Genomic DNA, 15,213 nt, shown 5'->3' on the forward strand with positions numbered 1-15,213 from the left:
TGACCTGGTATGTGTGTGATATCTTAAGTAAGGCATCATTTTGAAATTACCCTGTGCTGTTGCTCTTAAAAATAAATGCAACACTAAGCATACTGTTAAAAAAAAAAAAAAGAGCACCTGATACAGTGTGAAATCAATCAAAGCAGAAATAAGTAGAAATCTTTGGGGCCTGGTATGATCTGAAGCTATTGAATAGATCCCTAGAGGGAGTATGAATACAGCATTTGGACCAGTCTGGGTATTGAACTAGTCTTCAAAATTGAGTTTGGGAGTGGGAGACAAGAATGATAGGAAAGGTAACATCAAGATGTCTGAGAAGGCCAAAGAGAATAGTCGAGATAAGTTTACGTTTCGATGTGTACTGTTGCAGATCCAAGTAAAGACAATGGTCTCCGCCTCTGAGCACAATTGACAAAAGCCCATCTGGATAGTAGTAGATCCCCGTAATAAAGCATAATTTGTTTCCAGGAGCACACATTGGAAAATTACCCTGGACTTCTCTTTCTCGGACTTCTCTGTCTCAAATCTCCCATCTTGTTCTAAGACCCTCCTCATCCATTCCCACCTGGTCAAGAATGAGACATACTTTTGTAGGAAGATCCTCTCTATACCATTAAGTTTTCTTTATGACACCCAGGGGAGCTGGCATTGTGAATCCCAAACCTGAGTAACCTTTTCTAATGGGCTCTGTAGAACCAGTAAGCTGTGGTCAAATGTTGGGGCACTCTTAAATTAATTCTGAATAGCTTCCCACACTTAAGCACATGAGTAGCAGGACTACTAGTTCAAGTGTTTGATTACTCAATTAAGCAAGGAGATCTGGGTTTTGCAGAGGGAGGGACCAAAGCACACAGCAGTGCTTGGGTGTTGCCTGGGATGAAACCACAGTCGACCAAGTACCAAGCAAGTACCTTACCCCCATTTCTATCTGGCCTCAATGTGGATTTTATTTGGGTGGATTTTATTTATTGATTCTTCATTTTTAATTGGTTAAAAGAAAAAAAAAAGGTGAGTATAAATGGAACTGGTAAACCTACACATTTGAACAGCTTGGAGTTCTAAATTTTTAATGATTTTATGAACCTTAAGTTGGATTTTGGTAGTATATGTTTTCTGGTTTGTTTTGGTTTTTGGGTCACACCCGGTGATGCTCAGGGGTTACTCCTGGCTGTCTGCTCAGAAATAGCTCCTGGCAGGCACAGGGGACCATATGGGACACCGGGATTCGAACCAACCACCTTTGGTCCTGGATCGGCTGCTTGCAAGGCAAACGCCGCTGTGCTATCTCTCCGGGCCCGGTAGTATATGATTTTGCTGCTTTCTTTCTGTCTTTTATTTCTTTGTTTTCTCTCTCCTCCCCTCTTCTTCCCTCCCCTCTTCTCGCCTTCCCTCTCCTTTTGTTTTGTTTTGGGGACACACCAGGCCAGGGGTGGCGAACACGCGACTCTCTAGCCACATGGGGTTCCCGGCCAAAATGTATGCTGCTCTTTGCCAAGTTTGGATTTTGTTCTGCTGCTTCTGAGGAGGGACCTCTGAGGAGAGATCTCGAGCACAGAGTCCCGCCCCCAGGCTGCGTCCTCCCATCTCCCATCCCTTGGAAACAACTGCACAGGCCAGCGAGCGGGGGACCCATGTGTCTGTCATGTTGGGTTACATCTTGCCGTGAGTTCTTAGTGTGGAGAACGCAGCATATCATCATCACTGCAGGATTTTGACCCTCACTCAAAATGGCAAAATGCAATATGTGTTTAATAGATTATTGTTAAAATTATATGCTTTTGTATGTTTGTTTTGGCAGGTCACTGCGTGGTGTGCCTCTCTTGACTCTCACAGTTTAAAATTTTGTCTGCACCAGGCAGTTCCCCGTTACTCCTGGCTTTGGTCTCAGAAATAGTTCCTGGCAGGCTATAATGGGATGCTGGGAACAGAACCCGGTCGTCCCAGATTTGCTGCATGCAAGGCAAACACCCTGCTGGACTATTGCTCCCGCCCCTGTTTTTGCCCTTTTTTAAAAGCTTGTAATTTAAGCAAGAGTTTCATATATTTAGGAGGGATTTGTTTTTAGCGTTTATGACAGTATGTTGACAAATTATTTTTGCTGTTTATAATCCTAATGAAATTGAAAAAAGATAGTCTTATTTCAAAAATAATTTACATCTAATTTTGGTATAATTCTTTGTTTTATAGAACACTGCAGGAACAGCACAGATAGCTTTGTTTATTACCCCCACCTGCCCCTTCAAAGTTTTACATTTGCCCTCACAATAATATCCTCAATAATACCCTTTACAGTAATCGGTTCTGATATAGGATAATACGCTGCATTTAGTAATACTCCTTCAAAGTATAGTTTATTTCATCCTTCCTGATCGTGACTGTTTCTGTCACAGAATTTCCTTAATTTGTGCTTGGTGTTTTCTCATAAGAGGACTCAAATCAGGAAGTTGAGAAAAGAAATCCCACAGAAACTCTGCAGTCCTCTCCACTGCCCTGCTGCCATGGTGGTGCTGCACAGGGCTAGTGTCCATTCCATCCTCTAAAGAAGCGAGCCCTGGGATGCTTCTTGATAAGACAGGCTAAGCCCCATTATATTTAGCAAGTATTTTCTGGGCAGTGGCTCATTTTGATATTTATATTTTATTTTTATTCAACCTTCATTTTTTTTAGTTTCATTTTTATATTTTTAATACTTATTTACTGTTCGTTATTTGTCTGAATTATTTGATGCTTGCCAAGTGATTTTTCTTCTGTTTTGGGGCTATAACAGGTGGAGCTCTGGGGTTACTCTAGCTCTGTGCTCAGGAATCACTCATGGCATGCTCAGGGGACCATATGGAATGCCGGGGATCGAACCCGGGTCCATCTCCAACCCCACCGCTGTGAACACAGCAAAGTGATTTTTATTTTTTTTTGTTTGTTTTTGGGCCACACCCAGTAACGCTCAGGGGTTATTCCTGGCTATGCACTCAGAAGTTGCTCCTGGCTTGGGGGACCATATGGGACACCGGGGGATCGAGCCGCGGTCCCTCCAAGCTAGCGCAGGCAAGGCAAGCACCTTACCTCTAGCGTCACCACCCAGCCCCAGCAAAGTGATTTTTAAATGATGTGATTTCTATACTTAATGCACCCTCCTGTGTTTTGGCACTTCATTTACCCCATTTATTATTTATTATTATTTAGATTCCTGCCTTATCAGCCAATACCAAATCCATTACCATCATTGTTTGATGTGAAACTGGATTCACATCCTATCCAACTATGTTGACTTTGGTCACTCCCCTGTATGTAAAACCAGTCTGTTGACATTGTCCAGTTGCTCCTGGCATGACCACTTTCCTTTCACAGCACTCTTTTATATATTTTTTATTTACCATTATTTTTTTACTGGGCATCTTTGGAGATATGGATGTGTTTGGCTAATTCCTCCTGAATTTTGCTCCTGTGAGCAGCACATCTGACAGGTGGGAGAAGGACCTGGTTTGTCCCAGTGATGTGTCACAGCACAATCTTGACTGCCTGGAATCCCTTAGCTCATGGAACTTAAATGCTGGGTGAGCTTTCCCAGTGACCAGCGGCATGGGCTTGGTGCCAGTAGCTTTCAGTGGTTGTGGTGGGATAAAGCATGCTCTTTGCAGAACTTAGAAGAGGGGAATTCAGCCCAGGCCCCAAGAATGGGCCTTGTCACAGGTCATTGTTCCGTATGCTAAGAAAGTAAAGAGCAACCCTAGAACTACTTGCCACTTGCCGTTTCTACCTGCTTCCCTTTCCAGTTCCTCTAAACCAGGTGTCTCAAACTCAATTTACCTGGGGGCTGCATGAGGCAAAGTCGCGGTGATCCTTGAGTGCAAAGTCAGTAGTAAGCCTTGAACATTGGGGGATGTGACCCAAACAACTAAAACAAAACAAAAAAAAGATTCCTCCAGGGCAGGGCCACAAAATGTACAGAGGGCCGTTGAGTTTGAGACCCCTGTTCTAAACCATATGGAGCCTCTACAGGAATTCATACATGATATTTGGAGATATGGATGTGTTTGGCTAATTCAACTGGGTCCAAAGAGACCTGCAATGGAATTATGTGTATCCACCATGAGACTAAAGGAATGAGAAGAGCACCTGGCAAGTTCTTGAGCAGAAGAGCCATCTATCCAGAGCCTAGTGAAAAGCTAGTCCAGTGGCTGGCTGATGCTGCTTCTCCCTTGAAGGGAAACTGAAGTGGGTGGTCCTCGGGTACAGTTGGGCTGGGGGAGGTGTGAGCAGTGTGTGCTTTCCCCCCCCCCCCATTTCCTGCAAAGAAGGCAAGTAGGCCACCTAACCTAAGTTTTGGGGCCTCTGAACTAGACAGATCCCCAGTATATACTAGATACTAAAAAGTAGGAAGACGTTTGTCTTCACCAGGGCTCTAGACTTCCTGCCTCTTCTGCCACCCCACTCATCAAGAGGTTGACAAAAAAGTCATGATAAAGATTGTTCCAAATGTTGGGTGCAGAACCTTGTTTTCTTGCTTTGTCCCTAATGACTCAGCAGCACAGTGAACTGACAGACTGGAGCCAGGGGGCTTCTGTCACCATCTGTGGATGGCACAGACCACCACTGCTCCTTCAGAAGCACTACTGAATGCCAGGTGGGAGCCATAGGGGGTCAAGATTTGCAGTCAACTACCATCACAATGATAAAGAAGTAGAAATAGAATGCCTGTTTCTAAGGCAGGCAGAAGATGGGATAGGAGGGAAATGGGGAGCATTAGTGGTGGGTAAGTTACACTAGTGAAGGGTGGTGCACATTTGATGACAAAAACCCAACCATAACATTTCTGTAACCAGGTTGCTTAAAGAAGTTATTTGTTTTAACTTGTTAATCATTGTATTTCCAATGAAATCATTAATACAATGGCAAAAGTTTTAGTAAGCTCTTGTTAGTTTTCCATTCTGTTCAATTGCTGTGTGCCTAAAGGGATGACAGCATAAAACAAATGAATTTGTCCAGAAATTCACAACACTATGACTAATTCTGTAACTTTTAGATTATATTTATCAGCTTCTAGGTCTTTTAGAAGAAGGATGCAGTGCAAGGGATGCCCACACTCCAAAAAACCCTGATGATATCAGTCCAAATACCAGTGTACCTGAAGTTTGGTCACATTGGTGTCCTGGAAGAGAATTGTAGATGGGTGTTGAAACAGGGCCATAACCAAAATTGTGATTCTGAGTGATGGATACAGCAGGCATGGCTTTGGCCCTTACCCTCTCCTGTGTGGCTGGTGTACCCGTAATCTCTCATTGCTTGGTTTACATCTCTTTTGAGAAAAGATTGACTGAAAGGAAATGGCTCAGTGCAAACATAATGACTCTTTTTAAACACTGGTTTACATATGGTTACTGAAGGATTATCTTGAATATCACTCCTTTCAGCACTCAATTCTTGTCCAGAGTGAAAAAAAATTTTTAGTTTTTGGGTCACACCTGGCAGCACTTGGATTACACCTGGCTCTACACTCAGAAATCGCTCCTGGCAGGCTTGGGGGACCATATGGGATGCTAGGATTCGAACCACCGTTTTTCTGCGTGCCTCCTGCTATCTCTCTGGCCCTCAGAGTGAAATTTTTCAACTATCATTGTCATAATGGTCCCTTCTTTGCTCAAACTGCATACCCCACTCTATGGAAATGATCAATCTTTATTCAGAGAAAGTTTATGGTAGCTTTTAGAATAATGACCTTAGTAAAAGTTTGAACAGTGATGGCATTCTGTTGTTTCTAGTAACAGTGTCACAAGAAAAATAAACCCATAATTATTGAGAAGAAAAAGAAGAAAATGAAAAATTGATGTATTTTATATAGTTAAGACTTAACCACCTCTGGCAAGAAAGACATTATAATTTCCAGAAGATGATTGTCACTTTCTAAGTATGAGAACTAAACATTTGTCCAGATTTTTGTTGTTGTTGTTGTTATATGTGGCAGTGTTCAGTATTTACTCCTGGCACTGTGCTTAAGGATCACTCCTGGTCTGGTTTGGGGAAACCATATGGGCTGCTGGGCCTTGAATCAAGGTCAGCTATATGCAAGGCAACTGTGCTATATCTACAGCTCAATATTTGTTCCAGTATCTTTATGGGGAATCTTTTTCATTCTTCAATCCATGGTAACAAAAAAAAGCCTCTTAAATGTTAAAACATTTGTTCAAAGAAATTTGTTAAAACACTTATTTGGCCCTGGGGCAGGAAGGTTGTCACTGTGGGGTATAGAGTGGACAAGTCATTTAGGAAATTCTATGCAGTCTGTTCTTAGGGGCCTTTGTCCTTTGCTATAGCACCTCTTGCCAGGGGGCTGGTGGCTTTTCATTCAGATAGGCAGCACACCTCAGACCTTGTGTACTTCAGATGCCTCTTTCATTTCTACAAACTGAGCAGTGCTGAGTTTTCCCATCCATTTCTAGGCAGAGGAGGGAGGCCTGGCAACTACTTTTTGCCTCCAATCATTTTGGCAGAAAAATCTCACAAATCTGTCCAGCAAAATAACCTTGGTTACTTTCATCCACCCCATGAGCTTGTCTTGGTATCCTGACAGTCTTTCCAGTCTAGAAAGGCAGCAGGGCTCATTTGTGCCATGTGGCAGGGCCTGATCACCAGCTTTCGAGCACTTCTTGTAGCGTTTTGGGGCCACACCCTGTGGTGCTAAGGGGTTACTCCTGGCTCTGTGCTCAGAAATCACTCCTGACAGGCTTGAGGGACCATATGGGATGCTGGAGATTGAAACTGGGTTTATCCTGGGTCAGCCGCTTGCAAGGCAAATGCCCTACCGCTGTGCTATTACTCACTTGAGCACGTCTGTTGAATGTCCGGTTCCAAATAGGCCATCCCTTCTTAGGCCTTAATTTTCTTACAGTGGTTGGGGAGGCAGTCATTCACGTCTTATAGAAGATTGATGCATCTTTCTGCTGATTTCCAAAGCTGCTATATGGCTGAAATCTCTCGATGGACTGTTGCATCCAGCCCCTTATCCACCCACAAGTACTCAGGAAAGGTTCTGCGCACCGTAGACAGGGAGGTACTCTCATGTGCCCTTGCTCGGGGATAATGCACCATTTACTGTTCAGGCTCTGAATCAGTTTCCTTATTTGGCAGCCTCTTGATACCATGTTCTTGCATTGAACAGCTGAACTAACAGGCCAGAATTTTCATGGTTTCTATGACTTGGACATCTGACCTATGTTCCTCCTTGCTCCTTAACAGCACGCAGCCATTCTCACCACCTGTTCAGACCCACAAGAAGGGAACTAACATGGGACTAGATGTCCCTCTTTGACTAGCTTCGATGCCTTTCTCACATGACTGAGCAGATGACATGAAACAAAGCTACCAAAGGCCTCAGTCTGGGAGACTGACCTTCCTCAGCTCTGGAGTCATTCTAGGTGATCCCTGCCCTTTCTTCCTTGCTGCTTCTCACCTGAACTGTTCTTGTCCTGCTTCTGATCTGCTTTGCTCCTGAGGCAAGTTGTCCAGCTATTGTAGATGTGCAATTCTGGAAATGTGGCTTGAGGAACGCTTTGGGAGTCTGCAAGATCAGACCTATTTTCATTCTAACACAGGCTGCTGTTTCCACTCCCTCTTCCTGGCTACAAAGGCCGCATGACAAACTGAGGGAGGAGCTCAGCCTGGGAACACTTGCCTTACACATGTCAGACCTTGGGTTTGATCCCTGGCACTGCAAAAAAGCCAAATAAAAAGGAAGGCTGTGTGACTTGTATTAGCTCCACAGACTGCATAAGTTGCTGTATTCTGTGAAGCTGGAGAGATCTGCAGCTATAACACCATTCGTGCTAGTTTTAAAACCAATCCTCTTTTTATAAGTGAGTTTTCAGGTAGTAGGTTTATTTTTAAATGAATTGTGAATTATTCCATTATTTTGACCATACCCGGTGGCACTCAGGAATAACTCCTGATGGGCTCAGGTATATGGCATTGAACTCAGGTTGACTGCATGCAATGTAAGCGCCTTCCCACTGTACTATGCAGCCCTGCATTAATTTTTTTATTTTTTAAAATTCAAGTAAATATAGATATAGCCCACATGAACAAAAACCTAAATTTTTCTAATTATTTTTCATTTTTGGAACCATTGAGTTTTTCAATTTTTAAGAAATGAAAGGTATTTTCAGATGAGAAAATTGGGAGCTCACCATGCTGGGTGATGGTTCCATTTTTTTTTTAAATAGTTGTTTCACAGAGAAAGTTGTTTATGATTGAGTTAGTGTAATTCAACATAAAACAATCTTCACCAGTACCCATTTCCCACCACCAATGTCTCCAGTTTGCTTCTCACCCTTCCCGATGTACTCTACCCTTCCTGTCTCTGGGACATACATTTTTCTTCTCTATCCAAATTTAAACTTATGACATAATGCAGAAAACACAGCTTGGGAAAGTTCCAGGTGCTGATGAGTTACCACTTTCTGTGTGCTATTTCGAACATCATGCCAGGCTCTTGTTTGATGCTACCCTGCTTTCCTGGTTTTAGGATAACTAGCCCTAGACCCCTTTTCATAGTTTTCATGATCTTTACATTCTTGCTTCAATTTAACCCTCCAACTGTGTCTCTTCCCACATAGAGCAGGACTTGACTGGGCCTTCCATACCTCTCCATATGCTGATCACTCTGCCTAGAAATTTCTCCATGTTTCTCCTCAAATGAACAGCCCACTTCCAAGTTCCATTCTCTCAAGACTTTCCTGCTTAGAAGCTAGAAATGTTTCCTGAAGTCCAGTATCTTAAATGTGTCCTGTGCAAACTTTGCCTCTCCAACCTGTTATTTACGTGCACATCTGTGTCATGGACACCTTTGTGAAAAAGCAAAAAAAGGAACGTGCCACAATTCAGGCCCAACATCCATGGTTGACCAGGAGATGGGAAGGCACTGTTTGAACTCATAGCTACAGATTTGGGGTGGGGAGGAGGAAAGTTTGACTTTATAGAGGGAAAGCAAAAGGAAAAAATCCAGCTGAGTGGGAGGGAGAAGAGGAATGCTTCAGGAGCAGGCTCGAATAGTGGATAGAAAATGTTTTCTGAGCCCTCATGCTCCCCCTTGTGGTAAGGGAGAGCCACACTTTCCGTGGGACCTGACCCAGCCAGCAGGTGGAGAAAGAGCCAGAAGCTACTGGGAGAGCTGAAGCAGCCAGGGGCACTTAGGCCAGAGAGAGGCACGTAAAAAGTGTAAAAAACCCAGCCAGTCCTGGGTACGAGTAGGGTATTTGTCTTGCACATTGAGACCCGTATTTTATACCCAGCATTCCATATGGTCCCCCTAGCACTGCCAGGAGTAATTCCTGAGTGCAGAACAAGGAACACCTGAGCATCATTGGGTGTGGCACCCCCTCCAAAAAACAAAAAATCAAAACAGCATTGGAACGGCAATAGTAGAGCTGTTAAGTATCTTGCCTTGCATGCAGCTGACCCATGTTTAGTCCCCAGCATCTCATCTCCTGCGCATAGAGCCAGGAGAAAGCCCTGAGCACTGTTGGATGTGGTCCATAGCCTAAATAGATAGATAGATAGATAGATAGATAGATAGATAGATAGATAGATAGATAGATAGATAGATAGATAGATAGATAGATAGATAGATAGATAAATCAGCCCCCAGTGATGATCCACTATTGCCCAAGCAATGCAGCATAAGGAAAGAAGCGAAGTCAATAGTTTAGAAGACCCTGAACTCAAGAAGAAGAAGGAAAAAAAAAAGGCTTATAGAGCATGAAGTTATGTCAATATAAAGCTGAAAGATGATATGAAATCACATGACTCAGAGTTTGAGGGATAAGGGTCTTGGGTTATCCCTCAGATCTCCCTTTGTGGTCATTTTCTATCTACAAGTGAAGCAATGGCTCTCATTTGTAGATTCTTCCACCCAAAGTCCCTGCAGACCCCCAAATGCAGGGGAAGGTTGGATAGGACCCAACTTTCTTTTCAAAGCTCTCCTTCCCTGTGGCCTGGGAGGCTGGACCACCTCTATGACTTCACAGCAGAATCCTCAAAAGCTCTGCAAGGCCAAATCCTCATGGGCTTGCATTAACTCTCAGCCCCAGACTAAACTTTACCCAGTAGAGCCTGAATCAGTCCTGTGAAGAAGACTGGCTGTAGCCCAGGGCAAAGGCCCTGGCCTCCAGCCCTCTGCAAAGGATGTTCAGGAACAGGTTCCTGAGCCTGATTGGCTGACCACCCATCTTCTCTGAAAAAGAAAATCAGGGACTTCCACCTGGAATTTTTTTTTTTTTTTTTGGTTTTTGGGTCACACCCGGCGGTGCTCAGGGGTTACTCCTGGCTGTCTGCTCAGAAATAGCTCCTGGCAGGCGCAGGGGACCATATGGGACACCGGGATTCGAACCAATCACCTTTGGTCCTGGATCGGCTGCTTGCAAGGCAAATGCCGCTGTGCTATCTCTCTGGGCCCTGGAAATATTTTTAAGTTTGTTTGGGGCCATATCTGGCAATGCACTCCTGCTCTGCACTCAGGAATTATTCCTGGCAGTACTCCAGAGACCATATGGGGTGCCAGGGATTGAACCCAGGTCAGATCATGAAAGGCAAACTTCCTACCCACTGTACTATCCAGTCCTTGGAAATCGACTCCTTTTGTTTGTTTGGTTTTTTTAGGTTTGGAGCCACACCCAGTGGGCTTCAGGTGTTACTCCTGACTTTGCACTCAAAAATCATCCTTTCTTTTCTTTCTTTTTTTTTTTTTTTTTTTTTTGGACCACACCCAGCATTGCTCAGGGATTACTTCTGACTCTATGCTCAGAAATTGCTCCTGGCAGGCTCAGGGGACCATATAGGATGCCAGAATTCGAACCATAGTCCTGCATGCAAGGGAAACACCTTGCCTCCATGCTATCTTTCTGGCCCCTCAAATATCATTCCTGGCAGGCTCAGAGGACTATATGCCCAGGTAGGCCACATGGAAGGCAATTAATTACCCTACTATATGTGCTGTCTCTTGCCCCATGGAAATCTACTTTCTTTAAAGGAATGAAGTACTCCTCTATCGCATCCAAGGCTTTCCAGGCTCCCATCTGGGAAATATTTTGGGGTTCTATGATTCTGCCTTCTAGACACAGCTGATATTCTCCCCCATGCTTCTGCAGATACCTCCCCCCATGCTGGATAAAGCCTCTCAGACCCCCACAGTGATACAGGCTACTCCCATGCATTCCATCCAGCCACTGGACTTGGATCTACCCATGACCATCCTTGCTGTACAGTGGGGATTCTGTGATTCCCCTACACTGGCAAAAATTCCAATAAATCCACTAGAATGGATCAAGCCAGAACCCTCTGACTCTTCAGGGACACAACTTGTGCATCCAGTTCCCTTTATTATTACACATCATTAGTGTGTAATCATTAGCAGACATTCCATTAGCGTCTGCTCCTCAGGGCAGATCCTGTTATCTGACTGTTGGATAACATTTGGGGGAAGAAATGAATCAGGGACTCAAGGCTCCTATGAATCAAGCCCATAAAGTTCACTGTTGCTTTTGGCAGTGAAGGCGGTATCAGGGAATTGCTTTCATTCCCAACAATCTGTAGCACGGCTGGGAGAACGATCATGAGTGTGACATCCTTGATTTTGCTCGTGGCTACTCTTCAATGATCCAGCTTCTTCAGTGATTTCCCACCTAGTGCTGCAGAAGGAAAGGAATGGGCTATAAAGTCCTGGCAGGGGAGAGATAGGAGCTTTCTCTGCTCACACAATAGTCACTAAACTGGAAAACAGTGGGAATTTGAAGAGTGGTATTTTTTAGTATATGTGCTGCCGAAGCGAGCACTTGAAGAGTGGTATTTTTCTTCTCATCTGAAACATAGAGATGACTCAGACCTGAGTGCAGCCTGCTGGATGAGCACTGGTCAGCTCTCCAGCACCTTATGGTTGGGTAATGGACATTCCATTCTTGCCTTTCAAGAGTTTGAAGAGGAGTGGGTATGCCTCACATAAGAGCAAGTAGTTTGCTTGTTTGAAGCCCTGAGCATGATCCTCAGCCCTACGTGGCATGACCTGGAAGATCATTACATGAATTCTCTGTTCTCTGATTGTTGTCCCAGGAAAAAATAAAAATACAGTGAGCACAACAATGCAGAGGATGAAGCAACTTTTGTGGGACCCATCATCTGTTCCCTGCCTTGGTGACAATCACAAACAAGCACAGCTGCTCCAGGCTGGTGTCCTCACCTTGGGCTTAGTTTGAGTTATTTGGGGAATTAAATGTCCTCTCAGATTAACCTCAGGTATCTGGCAATCCCTCTGGCTAGCAAAGATCATAAAAGAGGCAGAACCTGGACCTGGACAAAGTGCTGCATGAGCGCACAATCTCAGATACAGATACACACACACACACACACACACCACCTGGACCTGGAGAAAGTGCGGCGCGCGCACACAGTCTCTCTCTCTCTCTCTCTCTCTCTCTCTCTCTCTCTCTCTCTCTCTCTCTCTCTCTCTCTCTCTCTCTCACACACACACACACACACACACACACACACACACACACACACCTGGGGAGGGGGTATGGGGGCTAAGCTTGTTCCAGGGACAAAAGGGGCTATGTGGACAGACCCAGGAATCAACAACCACAGATTCCTAACAGGCCCTGGAGTTCCAATTCAAAGACTGGGACCTGGAGGTGGAAAGGGCCAGGAGATGTGGATACTGGAAATGAGACCATAGGACCCCTGAAAGCCAACTCATAGCAGTGACTACCTCAGCTGGAGATGGAAGGTGGAAGCCTCAGCTTTCTGCAGTCCAGGAGGCCTATACCTGCCTTCTTGCACACTCGTGAGCACACACACACACACACACACACACACACACACACACACACACACACACACACCAGGTGTCTGCTCAGCTGCATCCTGGGGAGTTTTTCCCTGGGATGAACCCTCCAAAGCCAGCTGCCAACATATTGACCAGCATCTCTTTACCTCGAGTTGAGTTGGTGGTATTGGTTCACTCCCTCCTGCATTCCACCTTCCACAAAATATTTGTTGGGCACTCAGTGCCAGGTTGCATATACTAAAGGATGAGGCTGAAGGGCCCAAACCCTGTCCTAGGAAGTTTTGAGGCAGAGTGTATGAGACCAATAGTATACCTATAAGCGATGAAATTCAGCACAATGATGGAACTTGCAGAGAGGTTGGCAAGGAACCAAAGAAGGCTTCCTGGAGAAGGGGCAGCACGAAAGGCTGCTAGATTTGAGAGGAGCATGCAGGGTGGGAGAAAGGGAAGGAAAGGTGTTTCCAGCTGAGGCTATGCTTTTGTGAAGGCAAAAGTTACAAGAAAGTCTCATGGGAACTTTGAGGACCAAGAATGTGGTAGCAATAGAGTATTTGTACAAAGTCAAGGGATCTGACTCATGCAGGCAGGTGCTTTAGTCACAACCATCATTCGCTTCTATTTATTTCCTTCCTTCTTTCCTTGCCTTTTTTATTCCATTTTGCTCCCTCCTCTCCTCCTCAGCTCTTCACCCTTCTTTCTTTTCTCTTTTTTTGTTTTGTTTTGTTTTGTTTATGGGTCATGCCCGGCAGTGCTCAAGGATTACTACTGGCTCTATGCTAAGAAATCACCCCGGCAGACACAGGGGACCATATGGGATGGCAGGATTTGAACCACCGTCCTTCTGCATGAAAGGCAAACACCTTACCTCCATGCTATCTCTCCGGGCCCCCTTCCTTCTTTTCTTCCCTCCCTCCTTCATGCCTTTTCTTCCTTCCTTTATTACTTCTTTCCTCTTTTGTTCTATTTCCCTCCTTCCTTCTTCCTTTTCTAACTCCTTCCTTTTTTCATTCTTCCTTCTTCCTTCCCAAACTCCTTCCTTTCTTTCTTCCCCTTTTTCACTTCCTTCTCTTCTTACCCTTTTGCTGTTTGGGGACCATGCCCACTGGTGCTCATAAGCTACTCCCAGCGTGATACCAGGCGTCTTTAACCATACTCGGAACCTAACTGTACCATACTAGAACCAAACTCAAAGCACCAGAATGCAAAGCACGGCTTCTTTGAGCCACCTCCTCCCTCAATTTTTTTTAAAAATAAAACTTTGGGAAAACAATTCTAGATTTCCAGGAGGAGATAAGAGTTACTGTACATCCAGTACCCCCAAAGTTAACACATGTATATGTAAATAACCCAGATGGGTTAGTCACCATCAAGAAATAAACACAGCACTTTGCTGTTAACGAAGTATTGTCATTATATGGATTTCACTATTTCAGAACCAAATTCAAGATACCACCTGCACTTAGCATCCCAGAGATCTGGACTCCTAATAGACGAGCTTTTCACCGGTGAGGGCCACACCCATGTTGTGCTCAGGGCTTTCTCCTGGCTCTGTGCTCAGGGATCAGGAGAGCATAAGCAATGCCTGAGATCTAACCAGGATGTGCCAGGCAAGTGCCTTACCACTTACTCTAGGAGCCTAGAAATGAACTTATGAACTTCCTGCCTTTCTACCTGCTGTTCTCACAAAGATTTTGTGACCATCACCCCCTCCAGAGCCGCTGGCTGCTCCAGGTGTGTGGGGGCAGCTTCAGAAGGCGGCTTCTGACTAACTCACTGTTTTGTCGATGAGAATATCCTCTTTGCTGGCCTGTGGAAAAACTCCTACTGGAGCAAGTCATCATGCACTTGCTTGGTTTTGGCCTTTAGATACTTCCTGGTGCTGGCTGAGTGCATGGGGGTTGGGAGCTGGATCAGGGTAGCTAGACAGGCTTACCCAGGGCTCCAAGAGCTAGAGCCAGTCTGCCCCCTCACCCACTCCAAACCCCATCCCCTGTCCCTGCTCACTGGTCCTGCAGGTTTGGCTTGAAGGAGAGGAGTAGGAGATCCCATTCTTCTCGCCCCCACATCATTCAGGCCCCCTGGCATTGTGAGTTTGCTCTGTGCTCTGACCTTGGAGGGAAAAACAGGCTTGCAAACTGGAGAACTAAACATTCAGCACACTGCTTTTGATTGGAGAAGGAACCTGGAAACGGGGGTTTTTCTCAGTTGGAATGTGGAAAAAAGGCAGGGAACATCCCACTTTCAGCTTGATCATGGGGGACCTCTGAACAGCCAGCAATTAGGTTCCCGTAGAACCAACTGGAGCAGCATCTTGTTTAATGGTGCCAAACCATGCTGGCTTCTGCTGTTGGCTGACACTAGCATATATCTGTGCCTCAGTTCCCTCA

Source organism: Suncus etruscus, chromosome 1 (genome assembly GCF_024139225.1).
Source record: "Suncus etruscus isolate mSunEtr1 chromosome 1, mSunEtr1.pri.cur, whole genome shotgun sequence".
NCBI lineage: Eukaryota > Metazoa > Chordata > Mammalia > Eulipotyphla > Soricidae > Suncus > Suncus etruscus.